At 32.2% G+C, this 12,737-nt stretch overlaps 1 long non-coding RNA gene across 1 annotated transcript; it reads left to right on the top strand.

The window, feature by feature from the left end:
- Positions 1 to 8,661: 8,661 nt before the first annotated feature.
- On the top strand, positions 8,662 to 11,831 carry LOC131019859 (uncharacterized). The gene is made up of 3 exons (XR_009100503.1): positions 8,662 to 9,043; positions 10,897 to 10,963; positions 11,564 to 11,831. It is a non-coding gene; the product is annotated as an uncharacterized LOC131019859 (long non-coding RNA).
- Positions 11,832 to 12,737: the final 906 nt, after the last annotated feature.

Here is a 12,737-nt window from a genome sequence, read left to right as displayed (position 1 = left end):
TTTCCTCAACTCTAATTCTAACCAGATGTTCCTACTAACATAATAGGACAATTAGTCTCACAGATAGCTATGTACCCGTCATCGGAAATAAAATATAATCACTTCTCAATTCAATCAGCATCTATATCTCAACTCGTTCTCTCAAAGCTGTTCACTTTCTAGTTTCATCATCAGCTTTTAATAGACTCATATCTACATCTATATAGAAATTTTGTCTCATCTAAAATAATAAAAAATCTAATATATCAATATCGCAATACTCTCAGTAGTGTCTCGACACTATTGCTAATAAGAAAAAGTATGGGGTGGTACAGGAGTATAGGGTATGGGTGAGTTGACTGTTGATAGATAAAATAAATCCTTCGGGGTTGAATTGAATTATCGGGACTGTAATATTTCTTCAGGGTTCGCTAAATAAATAACTTGTGTGGATGCTTAAATGCTAAGTTAAATAAATATGCAATGCATAAGAATTTAAATAACTAAAGTTTATAAAGTGTTTTGCAAGTCATATGTTGGAATTAAAAGAAATTCATTTTGTTGGAATTAAAATAAATAAATTTTCATTTCTCCGGTGTAAATCATCTTAATCTAAACTTAAAATAATTCTAAACTTAGTAAGAAAAGAACGGGGTATTACAATAATAACTTGAATACTGAACTTGAATAATAACTTCAATTATTGCAGCAAATTCAACATAATTTCGGAATATAAACAATTTATACTCACCTCTTTGGAAAAACTTTTGGAAATACATTTACCTTGAAGTTGGAACGCGTATTGGTCGAATGGCTTTCTCACACATGAATTTTAAAAAATTTATGTAAAATATTTTCCAGAGTCTACAGGAAAGTAGACTTGCTCTGATACCATCTTGTGACACTCAAATCTAATTAAAATTTAAATGCATATTTGTGTGGAAAAACTATGAATATAAATAAATATTTAATGAGAAAATAAAATTTTTATTTAAAATACTTTACTCAAATAACATCTTAATACAAAATATTTGATTCGCCATTCGACCTTCAATGTGCCTCCGACATTTAAAACCTGAAAATGTTAAATATGGGATGAGCATACAAAGTACACTCAGTGTGGGAATATGCAATTATTGTCCACGTTAATAAAATGGTAACATATATGATCACTTCATATATATCCTCAATATTCGCACTGTAGCAATCCAAGGACTATTAAAGTCCTGGACCCTATTTACGGGCTCCTGGCGACATCCTCAAAATAAACTTCAAATCGCATTGTGGCAATCCAAGGACTGTAAAGTCTTTGACCCTATTTACGGGCCCCTAGCAATATTCTCAAAATATACGTCATAACACATATGGTAAACACATATTATTAAAATGGACAATAAATAACTACGGCATGTATTTAAATAATACCACACCTAAAATTTGAGCTTTAAAATTTGACTCGGAAAATTCAAAATAAAACTACAGTTGAAATTGAAACTAGCTAATGTATCCACTGCAAATGTTTGTGTGTTGTTGGATTTCAAATAAATATGCGTATATATATATATAGTGAAAAATGTAGGCTTGCTTAATCGTGTTTATAGGCTTGGTTTTTAGACTTATAGGTTTGCTATCAAACTCCCAAAATATTACACGTATACACTTATTTAGTATTTTAAAATAGGTATTACCCCTTTCCAACAAAGATGCATATTCATATATATTGTAGAAATTCCATTTATTGAAAAGAATCCAAATAGCTACATATATTTACACGTATATATTACACATATATGTTATACGCATATATAGATATATATACACATATAAATATTTCTACTATTCTATATATGGATTTAAAATTAGCACTCTAAGTAAAAATAAATAAATATTCTTTATAAGGCTCAAAAGTAAATTTTATGTTTAAGGCAAGATTTGACTATTCAAAAAGCTCCATAAATAAAATACTTTTTTTTTCTTTTTTATAAACTTTATAGCTTGGAATTTAAATAATTTTTAAATAAAAATTGTAAAGAAAATAAATGATTTTGAGCAATGACAACGCTACACATTTATTTTTATTTACTAAAATCCGTAATATATGCGGACGTGGGTCAGGCCCGACCGCATAGTATGCGGGAGTCCACATGCAATACCAACTGTATATTTATATATAGAATGTTACTATATGCTCTATATTTTGCCTGAGCATAGCTAGTTAGTATTATTTATTCTTTTATACATTTATGTATAAGAATACCACATAGATAACAATTAAGAATTAAATTGAATTGTGTATGTGTTACCATGCGGTAAGTTAATGTCTAAGGCCAAAGTTCTTGGGTTTGAGTCCCCTGTGGTATTGGATGGGATCCTCTGTCCCACAATTTAGTGTGTATCATCGTGTCCGTGTACCACTTTTAATTTATCTATTTTATAATTGTTTTTTATAAATTAAAAAATATTATTATATTATGAACTCTAATTAATATTTATAACTAAAAATTGAAATTTAAAAAAATTATATACCCTAACTTTGAATTAATGAACCCAAATAATTAATTATTAATTCAAATAAATATAAAAAAAATAATTATAAACTCTAATTGGATGAGTAAACCCTTGTTAATTATTTTTTCATTATATTAAAACATAATAAATTAAAATTGAAGAAAAATATAATTAAAAATTATAACAAATTAAACGTGGTACACGGTGGTACACACTAAACAATAGGACATAGGATCTCATCTGCTGTGGTACGGCCTTTAATATTTTTTTTTTAGTAATTGTATTAATAAGGTATCTACTATTTATGCAAAATTATCCATGAGTGAGTTAAAATTTGCGATATTTTATCCTTGCATAAATTAAGTAGTTGTATGAATCAAGTATTTGTATAATTATATCAAAAGAAAGTATTTGCATAATTAATTTGATATTTGTAAATAGAGATTCAACGATTAATTATAATCGTGGAATTTAATGAAGCAAAGGTTGTGATTGATTCTTAATTGCATCTAAATATATAATTCTCATTTTTTCTCATTCCTATATAATAGTATATCGGCGGTAGTCGTCAACTTCATACGACATAATAAAATACATACTTTAAGAATCGTAGATTGTGAAAGGGAATAAACGCTGGGGCAAACCATATACCAATACCACCGTTATGAGTTATTACGACTGTCGTAGTCACATCTCATTCATTTAATACTGGCGTTGACTGTCTGACTGCAGACTGTCAGACATGAATCTAATTTCATTGTTCCACACTTTGCTCTATATATATATATATATTGCATCCCTAAAATACCGTCTATCCTTCACTGTACTAGGTAGATTCTCATGGAAGACAAAGCTATATTTATATAAGTGTTAATAGGCAAAAGTGCCTCATTTCTTATTCATATTTTGAAAAATGTCCACCCTTATCATGCAAAGCTATCCATGCCCTAAATTACTAATTAATCCTTAAGTGGGTCAACATCTTAAGTAATCATTTCGGTCTTCTTACACAATCTTACACATTTTTAAGTTCCCATGCATTTTTGTACAATAATTTGTGATGTTGACCGAAATGATTACACATTGAGTGTCCGAAATAATTTTTTTAAACTGTATATATATATAGTGTTCATATGTTTAAATTGAAAAAATTTTAGACCGGACACTAATTAACACTTAAACAATATATTAAATTAAATTCAGCAAAATAGTAAAAATTAATATAAAGATACAAATAGATAGAATACAAACTTTTATGTCGATATATCATCGATCCGGCCGGTGAAATGGCCAGAGCAATGTATCCGACCGTGTACATTTCAGGTAAAAAATGACCCGGCCGAATACATTTTTCCTTTACAATTACCGGCCGGATAGATATTATTTAGGCATAAAATATTCTATTTTATTCAATTTCATAAAAAAAAAAAATCAAGAAGCTAATAATATATATCCATGCGTATCTATCTTAAATTTTTTATTTTTTTTCCCTTTAATATCTTAATTTCAATACATATATTCTTTGAAATTATTTGTATATATATATATATATATATATATTGTGTTATTCTTGAATGTTGATATATAGTACTATATAACACCATATATATCGTGTTAATCAATCGATATCTTTAAATTTAAAATATATATATATATATATATATATATATATATATACTCAAAATCCGTCCCAAATAAATGCATGCTTGTTACCCAAAAAAATCATGCATGTTACCAAGTGAATTTTGCAAGACATAAAGGTAAAAAAATATCTTTCTAAAAAATTTGATTCCCTTTTGATAGACATAAAGCCGATACAATCGGTCCATTCACTTCTCTATTTAACACTATATTTACTTTAAAATACTAGGGTTTTTTACTTCACCACACACCTCTATCGGCTTCTTCACTTTTTTTTACCCACCGAGAGAGAGAGTTCAAAATATTGAAGCACGTCGGACTCATCCATGGCATCTTCTTCACAGGTATTTATTTTAAATTTTCATGAAATTGAATAGAATAGAATAATGTATGCTAAAACACGATCGGTCCGGCCGGTGAAGTGGCCGGATAAATCGATCCGGCCGAGTACATTATTTAAATGAAACATACGGCCGGATCGATTTATCCGGCCACTTCACCGGCCGGACCGATCGTGTTTTAGCATAAATTATTCCATTTTAATTAGTTGTATGTTTATATTAATTATTAGTAATTTACTGAATTTAATTTAATTATATTTGTTTAAGTAATCATTATTGAATTATTATTGCGAGTTTTGCTGGGTATTACATTGCATTGTTTATGTGGGTTTTGTGCAATTTGATAAAATAAAGTATTTTATGCCTAAATAGCAACTATCCGGCCGGCACTATGCACAGAATAATGCGTCCGGCCGGAACAGTTTCAATCTGAAATGTACCCGGCCGGATACATTTTACCGGACACTTCACCGGCCGGATAGTTGCTCTTTAGGCATAAAATACTTTATTAAATATATTTGTATGTTTACGTTAATTATTGCTATTTTACTGAATTTAATTTAATTATAATTGTTTAATTATTAATTATTGAAACTGTTATTGCTTGGTATTAATTAAATTGCAGTTTTTTAATATTTTGCTGAATTTAATTAAATTGCTTGGTATTAATTGCAGTTTAATATTTTACTGAATTTAATATTAAATTGCTGAATAACTCGAATTTTACTGAATTTCATATTAAATTGCTGAATTTTACTGAATTTTACTGAATTTAATTGCAGTTTAAATTCATTACTGAATTTTACTATTTTACTCGAATTTTACTATTTTACTGAATTACTGAATTTTAATATTTTACTGAATTTAATCGCAGTTTAATATTACTGAATTTACTGAATTTAATATTAAATTGCAGTTTAATTAAATTGCTTCGTATTGCTTGGTATTAATTAATTTCGCCTCTTTTTTAATTATGCCTATTTGTATTATTTTTTAATATTTTACTGAATTTAATATGTTTTCATTTTGTAAATGAATAGGCGAATGTCTCATATCTTCGTCCCAACACTATAGACCAGATGGAGGTTGCTATCAGCACCTACTATAGGGATTCGCTTTTTCCGGAGCTGGTTGAAACTTTACGTGTGGTCGGCGGCGAAGGGTTGTTGGGAAGATTTAGAGCATCATGTTTTGGGCATTTCACTGATTGGAGGCCCGGCCCGAAGAGCAATAAAGCCTTACACCAGATTGTATCGAGGCAGATTGTGTCAGAAGACGATGAGATGTGCTTCTTTCTGTGCAGAGCACGAGTCAGATTTTCCCCAGCGGACTACGCATTAGTTAGTTCATCTGCTCCAGGAACCTGTTCGTCATCATCGTCGTCGATCTGCAAATTCTGCCAACCTGCATATTCAATCCCCGCCCTTCTCACGTTCTCTGGCTCCGACAAGTCTTCAGAGGCGCTTGTATCAGTCTCGGCTTCAGACGATGGAACATAATCTTCATCTACATTACCAGCATTATCCACAAACTGAGGCTCGTACGTATATTGATCATCAGCTGGACCCCAACAACGATCAGTTGTTAGGCGATCGTAATGGTACGGATTTGGCTCATCCCATGAAGGCCAACCCGTTGACTGATCATTACCCCAAGTGACCGACGGTTCAACACTTTGTTGCGCCGGTGAATCTCCGGCTGATAGGTCTAAATAAGCATATCTTTGGATTGCTTCCAATCCGTCCCCACCTTCGAATGTTGCACTGGATTCACCTCCATACCCGGAAGGTTGAGGGAGATCGAACGAAGGAACATACACTCCTCCACTGTAATCGTCTTCGACAACATAAATCTCAGGAAAATGTGGCTGGGACGCCAGCAACTGAAGCAAATCATTGTCATCGGCAAGAATATTTTTACTGTATACCCTGTCATTTAATCTCTTCGTCAAATAATACAAGCTGTAATTAGTGCTCAATGAATTCTCCAACATTAGGTGATTTATCATGTACACCGTACTGGCCATTGTGTCTCCGAAAATATGCAAATTCTTAGAAGAGCCGCCGATGTACTCATAACCATTGAAGGCACCTCCATAATTAACCACAAAGTATCTCCTATATTCATTCATCTACAGAAAAAATAATAAATAAATAAATATATGATGTAAAGGGAATAAAATGTTAAAATACAACATATAACATGTTAATACACTCGAAAAACATCTATCCGCCTGGGGAAGTTTCCAAGGAAATGTGTCCGGCCGTGTATTACATGATATATAATTACACACGGCCGGACACATTTTCAAGGACACTTGTCCGGGCGGATACATGATTTTCTAGCATATTAAAATGAGTTATGCAGCAATATATATGTATAGAACTAAAATGCAACTAATAATTACTAATTAATACTTTAAAACATGATAGAATGTGCTCTAATTCACATGTATTTCCTTCAAACGTGGCTTTAAATTATAGTATGCTATAATATGCTAATAATTCACATAAGCATATAGGATCAAACAAAACATTGAAAATAAACAATAACCAACTTAAATTACATTTCAGACGTAAAATGACATACCTTTAAACGTTCGGATGAGAGAATTCACAAATAATAGCTTCACCACTTGGAAAATATTAGAATTTCTAATGAGTTTGAGTGTTTTTTCACTTTGAGTGCTCGGATGAGAGGATGAGAGAATTCACTCATATATAAACAAAGATTCCTTCATTTCACGTGAATTTAAATGAAATTAGAGTGTTTGACATTAATACTTTACTGACAAGGCTATTTCACATCATATTTGTCGTTTATCATCAATTAAAAAAAAAATTATGTCCCTTAATTGAAGGCTAATTAATCGATGGAATATAAATACAAAAAATTAACACAATCCATATTAGCACTCAAAACACACATCGGAACAAAAAAAACATCTATCCGACCGGAACATATATGCGTTCGACCGATGAAACCTTATGTCCGGTCGGACACTTTATTTTTCCGGTCGGACAGTTTTTTTTTCCAATGTGTGTTTTGAGTGCTAATATCGATTGTGTTAATTTTTAGTATTTATATTCCATTGATTAATTAGCCTACGATTTACTTGTAAAACCTTCGATTTTAATTCAAAAATAAATAAATATTATTTTTTCTGTCAGTCTTTCAAATGTTTCAACACTTATTTGACCGATTTCAATCTTTAAATTGATGAATTGATGTTTTTCTTACACTTTAACAACTTTTGTCATAGATGTGTAAGAACTTTTGCGGAAAACAATGCACATCCATCACATTCAAAGGGCATTTTCGGTTCTTCACTTATTTAGGGCATGTAGTGCTTTACATAGTAAGAGAGGGCATTTTTCAAATTATTCATAAGAGAAAGGGCACTTTAAATTTCGCCTCTTTATATAATTTCTACTGGGAAATACTTTGTTCGTCCCATTCCAATAGACTCACTTTTTTGGGGCACAAAAATTAAAAAAAATTATTTTTAGTAGGAAAGTGATAGTAAAGTGGTGTGATCCACACCAATTAAGATAATTTTTTTACTCAAAAAGAAAAATAAGCCTATTGGAGTGGAACGTAGGGAGTACTAATTTTTTAAAACATATAGTATATAATTTCTGCTGGGAAATAATTACTATTTATGTCGTCTCGATTCAATAGATGACAAAGTTTGGACATGAATTGTAATACCCGTGCTTTTGATGACGTGTTTAATTGTTTAAGTTTGAGTAATTAGGGTATAGATCCCTTGTTTGATTTACTTTGTAAAGAGATGAGGAGTTATATGAAGTTCCCTTGTTATTTTTAAGATGTTGAGATGTTCTTTTGATGATGTTTGGATGATGTGAGATTTTATATCCGAAATTGAGTTTGAGTATTCGAATAATTCGAGATAATTATTTGAATGAGAACGGTGAACTCGAAAGTGAGATCTGAGTCCGTTAAGACATTTTTGAAAATTTTGACTTTTTGACGATGAATAGTAAAATACTGCTATTTCGTCTTTTTGTCGACTTTCAAAATCTTATGTGCACGTCATCGAGAAATATTCTTAGTTTTTCGATACGAGTCCAATAATGAAAGTTTTTATTTTTGGATGACGAGTGAATAGTAAATTGTGATTTCTCGATAAACGAACCGAGCTCGTTTATCAGAATTTCGAGAACGAGCTTGTGTTTTCTATATTTATATAGAATTACGAGTGCAATGAAAGTGAGTAGAGGTTGAGAGGGCGAGAAACGAAGAGTATGGGTAGTTAATCGTTAAAACGAGACGAAACGAGATATTTAACGACTAACGGGTTAATATCCTAAATATCTAACCTACCCTACCCCTAACCACCCCCCAACTGCCCACTATCCCTCTATCTCACCTAACTCACGCTGCACACACAACACACACACTAATTTGCACACACAACACACACACTAAAACACATTAGAAACACACACACACTTCACGTTAACACCATTTCTTTGGTGTTCAAGCTTTTGACTTCCGATCTGAGCACCGAGACGAACGCCGATCATCTTTTCGATCACGTATCTAAGTAGGTAAGATCTCTACCTACGTTTTGATGGTTTTCTTTTCGATTTTCGTCGACGTCGAAAAACGTCGATTCTCGACTTTATTTTGAAACGACGTCGGATCGTCGTGAAATTTTAGTATGTTGTTCTTGGGTAGATGTTGAGCATGTTTAATGAAGGGAGTAAGAACGGAACGAACCGTAGCTATGAAACCCATGAGGGCAGCCCCGTTTTTTCACATATTAGCTTGTCTTTCGATTTTTGTTTGATCGTTTTGACTTGATATTTGTGCTTAGGGGTATGCTAGAATCGATATATATTAAATTCGTATTTTTCCAAGCACGAAAATTGTATAAATTTTTAGAGTATGATTATTTAAATTCGTGAAGTTTGAGACGTTGCATAATGAATATTATTGCGTATATGTGTTCTACGATGTCACATGAGCATGCTAATTGATTTACAATTTATGGATGATAATTGTTGAACGAAATTAAAACTGGAATTCTGTCAAAATTTTACAGCAGTTTCAAGCTTATGTTTCGATGAGTTTTCATTGCTTGATGGCTCTGAAATTTTAGTATGTTTATCTATGATATGTGTATTTCGTTTCTGCAAAATTTCATGTCTTTTGGATGATGTTTGCTATTTTAAAGATATTTTGAAAAATCCTTGACAGAATCTGTCAACTATTGGTAGACTTCACAAAAACGTTTATATCTATTAATCCATGAAGGATTTTGCATCACCGTTTTTTTTAAACGAAACTAGACTTCAATACTTTTCTAAAAACATAAGATTTCGATTTTTATGACCTCTGAAACAGAGCAGTTTATTATTTCAAAAATGCCCTGTTCTGCTGTCATATTTGTCCAACAGTAAAAGTGTATGAGTTTCATTGTTTATTTGGCAGATCATATGAACGTTTTCTCTTGTGAAATTTTAACCAAATCTTCAAGGATACCTTTAGTTTTGGATGATTAAATTTGATGGAATTTTATTAAGGTTTGCCTTGGTTTCTAATGGCCTAAACAAAATTGGCAGAAACTGTCAATCTTTGACAGCCTGCACTAAAAGAGCAATATCTCCAAAAACCTTTAACCTTTTTGGTTAACTACCATTTTTAGAGTGAACTACACTTCATGAATTTTTTGAGATCAATTGGTATGAGAGTTTATGATGATTGAGTTGGTTGTTATGAATTTTTAAAGATGACACAAAAACAGCAAAACTTTCTAGAAAACAACTTGATTATATTTGTTTTGATGGATGATACGATATGACTAAATGGTGTGAGTTGTGAGAGTTATGATTAACGCACATAAATGTTGGTATCTGACACTCGAACAATTGGTGTCGAGTATAAATGATAGTTTACTGATAAAGAGTTTTGATGATTTTGAATTATTTGGTTTGCGTTGAAAAGATGTCAAGATGTTAAGTTTTGAGTCGAGAGACGAGTTCACGTAGTGAGATTCACGCGTTGAAATCTCGTGGTTGACATTATATATGAATAGGTCATGCCGAAATTTTTAGTGAAATTAGGATTTGAGCATAGTCAATTCTTGTTGACCCGTGACTCAAATACATGCCTAATGGATAGTTTAACTTCTAATTGGTTAATTAGACGAGATGAGAGCGAATAGATCTGCTAAGAAAGTGGACTTTTCGATGTGTTAAATATTTCTTTTAATTGAAGAGCTGCTAATTATAACATAAGGATGTTATAATTAATGAGTAATGACGAGAGATAATAATTGTTATATTGATTAACAATCAAGAGAGATGAACATTAGAGATACTAATGTTTCATAAAAGAGATTAGATTATTAATCGAGGTTTCTTTTATAACTTCTCACCAATTCTTCATAACGATGAAGGTCCTTTTGGGAAGTAACGACTTGAGGGAGAGAGTGACGTTACTCATTGATACAGAGACACAACGAGGTGGGCATTACTTTTACTATACGTATATAGAGATCCCCTGCGTGTCGTAGGCCTCTTATACGAATGAATGCATGAGATGATTTAACTGTTAATTTCAGTTTTATATATCTATCCAATGAGTTTAATGTTACATTTGAGCAAGTTATTTCGTTACAAAATATTTGAGTTAAAGTTATTTCAAGTATTGTCTTGCCATAAAATGTTTAAATTTTAGTATGATATCTATCTGCTTTGGCTTTGCCAATGATGCAAACGAATTCGGGTCCTGAGCAGTTGATAGCTATCCTGCCAGGGCTAGTGTACACCAGTGACCGTGAGTCATCTAGCGGGTTGGCCGGTCAAGTGTTTGTGAGAGGTGGCCACCTCTCCGGCACAAGTTTCAGATATGATAGATTACAAGAGAACTTAGTCTGCAGACGAACTTTAAGAATCACAAATGAATTTAGTAAGCTTGGGCCTTTTTAGCGAAAAACTCCCTTGCTGTACTGTTTATGATGGCATGACAATTTACAGTTTTGAAGCATGTATTTTTATACCTAGGCATACGTGCCCACTGAGTGCTTTTGTACTCAGCCCTGCATATGTTTTCTAAATGTGCAGGTTGAGCTGATGTGATGATGGTGCTGCAATGAGCGGAGTCTCCAGGGTTGTTAATAAATAGTTAACCTGTCTAGAATATGTCTTCATACATATGTCTAGCTACTTTCCGCTGCAAGATGTTGTTGATGTTATAGTATGTTATGTCATACTTTGAGTCTTAAGAGAATGGTTTCATATGATGTATAACTTGATTAATGATATTAATTAAGTTTTATGCTGTCTTTCATAGACTATTTTCAATTGAGTATTAATGAATAAAAATGACGAGTTTTATTATGATGAGTAAGTTTTACGGCTATAAATGACGCCCCTTTTCTTCCCCTTCTTCTTTAACCCCATCCCTAGTCACAGATCACTCGGCTTAACTATCCTTAGTTAGGGCGGGCTGTGACAGAGTGGTATCAGAGCGAAGGAAAGCTCTGAATTAGAAGTCTTGAGTTTAGTCTAGAATGAGTCACTAGACTAATAGTTATTAACAACCGTGAGCTCAGCGCACCATCACACCAGGCTCAACGAGGTATGTAAAATTTCAAAGTTTATTTGACGTTAAATTTTGAAGAGCATGATGTTGAGGTTATATGATGAGTTATGATGTTACACTTTAAAGGTGCATAGTTTGAGTTTGAGGATGACAACATGATTAATAATGAGTTATTATGTTGTAAGAGCATATGTTGATGTTACATGATGAATCATGAGAGCGTTTATATCATATGATGTTATATGATTGAGGATGCATAATTATGAGTTATGATGTGATGTATTTGAGATGTTTTGTGATGAGAATTGTTTGAGCAGTTGTGATAAGTCACGATGATTTAGATGAAGGAATCTAATGTCATTGTTAAGAGAGATTTTTTTTACTAAGTAGAAGGATGAAATGAGAACTTAGAGCTAAAGCTTGAGAGAATTAGCAATTGCTTTAAGTACTTGTTGGTTTGAGTTATGAGTTTGAGTTATGAGCTTGAGTATAATAACATGATTAATGATGAGTTATTAGCATGCAGCAATGAGATATTGTACGATATGTTGAGTTGTTTTGTGACGCGAGTTTTGCTCACGCAACCTTAATGGTACTTGAGGAGGTATCATGAGCCATAGTCTTTGGAGATGGCTTTGAGAGAGAATTGTTGAGTTGTCTTACTGAGTCACGATGATTTAGATTAAGGGATCT

Source organism: Salvia miltiorrhiza, chromosome 4, assembly GCF_028751815.1.
Source record: "Salvia miltiorrhiza cultivar Shanhuang (shh) chromosome 4, IMPLAD_Smil_shh, whole genome shotgun sequence".
Taxonomy (NCBI): domain Eukaryota; kingdom Viridiplantae; phylum Streptophyta; class Magnoliopsida; order Lamiales; family Lamiaceae; genus Salvia; species Salvia miltiorrhiza.
Note: the sequence above shows the minus strand (reverse complement) of the source record. Positions and strands in the feature narration are given on the sequence as shown.